The sequence below is a fragment of the Sardina pilchardus genome, chromosome 6 (assembly GCF_963854185.1).
Source record: "Sardina pilchardus chromosome 6, fSarPil1.1, whole genome shotgun sequence".
NCBI classification, from domain to species: Eukaryota; Metazoa; Chordata; class Actinopteri; order Clupeiformes; family Clupeidae; genus Sardina; species Sardina pilchardus.
The window spans coordinates 27195628-27198127 of NC_084999.1; the positions used below are offsets into that span (position 1 = coordinate 27195628).

At 48.9% G+C, this 2500-nt stretch overlaps 1 protein-coding gene across 2 annotated transcripts in view; it reads right to left on the reverse strand.

Annotated features, from left to right (window-relative positions):
- The window catches only part of LOC134083112 (transcription factor HIVEP3), a 95339-nt gene that overhangs the window by 35325 nt on the left and 57514 nt on the right, over positions 1–2500 (reverse strand). The gene's annotated exons all lie outside the window — the stretch shown is intronic.

Here is a 2500-nt window from a genome sequence, read left to right on the forward strand (position 1 = left end):
TTTTTTAATTACTCTTTGCCCATCTATGCTTTTATCTGCTATTACTGTTTGGTTTTGTTTATGTAAAGCACATTGAATGACCTCAATGAAATGCGCTATATAAATAAACTTGACTTGACTTGACTCGTGATATGCAAAACATGCACACTGTTTGAGCAACTATGAGCAACCTTTTCTTCTTGACTGTAGAATTCATGCCTCTCAATAGGAGGTTTTACAAAATATAAGCAACATGTAAATGAAAAATGATCTCTCCTTAATAAACAAAAAAGTGCCCATGGCAATCGGAGAGAACAGCAACTGTGTAAGATACGAGATGACAAAACAGCAGAACATCACTGACACTCACAAGGCTATGAATCACAGGATTAATCATTCATTCTCAATACTGACATGTGATGCGTGTTCCTTTTTATCTTTGTACCACTTTGTTGGTGTGTATGTCTATAGTGTATGTGTGTGTGTGTGTGTGTGTGTGTGTGTGTGTGTGCGTGTGTGTATGTGTGTGTGTATTATACTATGTGTATGTTGTGTATTATGCTCTAAAGTGCTGTAATTTAACTGACAGATGCTTTTATGTAATGTGTCGTTTGTTCTTTTTTAGTAATACATGTTACACAATCCATAGCTTGTGGCTTTTAAGTAGCTTGTAGCTTACAACAATACGCTCATATTTTCATGTCAATAAAGCATCATTTGATTTGATTTGATTTGATTTGATTTGATTGGACGAAAAGGAGAAGTGGGTGGAAGGGAGGACCAGAGAGAGGTACTCAAGCCAGGGGCAGTCACATCGCCAGAGACTAGCTGAGAACACAGGCCCTGCCGACTGGATCTCACACACACACACACACACACACACACACACACACACACACACACAGACACACACACACACACACACACACAGACACACACACACACACACACACACACACACACACACACACACACACACACACACACACACACACAAGCCTACGTGCACACACACATACACACACACACACAAGCCTACGTGCACACACACATACACACACAGACACACACACACACACGCGCGCCAACAGTCGGCTGGCTCCTGAGAGAGGTGTGGGAGGAGACGGTCGTTTTTCTCCTTTACGGCCCCTCGGCAGGCGCACACGAGGGACGAGGATCTGAGCAGACATGGCCGCCCGGCCTCTCCTGGACACTCACTAGGACCCGGCCTGGACTCTGCTTCCCAAACACACACACACACCATTACGGACACCAGGCCCCGGCCTGGACTCTGCTTCCCAAACACACACACATCGCTACGGACACTAGGACCCGGCCTGGACTCTGCTTCCCAAACACACACACACCGCTACGGACACTAGGCTCTGGCCTGGACTCAAACACACACACCGCTACGCTCGCTAGGACCCGGCCTGGACTCTGCTGCCCAAACACACACACACCGCTACGCTCGCTAGGACCCGGCCTGGACTCTGCTGCCCAAACACACACACACGGCTACGGTCAAGAGGGCGCAAGGAGAACCATATCGGAAGACTTGGTCCCATGCCACAGCCTTACTTTCTTCTCTTATGCCTACTCTTTCACTCCTTCTCCACTTCTCCCTCTCAAGATCTTTATGTCCCTCGCTTACATGTTTGCGTCCACTTGACCCCTTCTCATATCTGTTTTTCACATGCAGTCTCTCTCTCTCTGTCTCTGTCTCTCTCTCTCTGTCTATCTCTCTCTCTCTTTCTCTCTATCCACCATTCTGAATGAGTGTGTTGTTCGCGGTAACCTTCAGCTCTGGTTTGTGCGGGAGGGCATTGTGTTGCCCTGTTGCCACTGGTCACATTGTGTCAGGGGAGAATGTGATCTTTGTGTCAGGCAGCAGCCAGCTCTTAGGAGCCCCTGAAGCCCCCCCAACACCAACACGCACGCGCACACACACACACACACACACACACACACACACACACACACACACACACACACACCTCCCTATACTGTACTTCCTGGAAGTGGAATTCACACTTCCGTCCACACACACACACACACAGACACACACACACTCATGCACAGTCTCCTTTGTTTTCTGTTTTTCCACTAGGGCTGTGGCACAACCCCGGCTCTGTTGGGCTGAGTGACGGGGGAGCTGCACACACGGCTGCACGTGTGATGGGATGGTCTGGTCTCGCCCGCTGCCTCTCGCTACGGAGAGAAAGAAAAGCCTCACTCTTCCCTCGCAGCTCCGACGCCTCCAGATCTTTGCCTCTCTCTGTTTCCCTCATCCCCCCCTCTATCTCTCGCTCTCTCTCTGTTTCCCTCATCCCCCCCTCTATCGTTCTCTCTCTCTCTCTCTGTTTCCCTCAACCACCACTCTAAATTTTCTCTTTATCTCTCTCTCTCTATCTCTCTCTGTTTCTCTCAACCCCCCCTCTATCGTTCTCTCTCTCTGTTTCCCTCAACACCCCCTCTAAGTTTTCTCTCTCTCTCTCTGCCCCCCCTCCTAAGTTCTCTC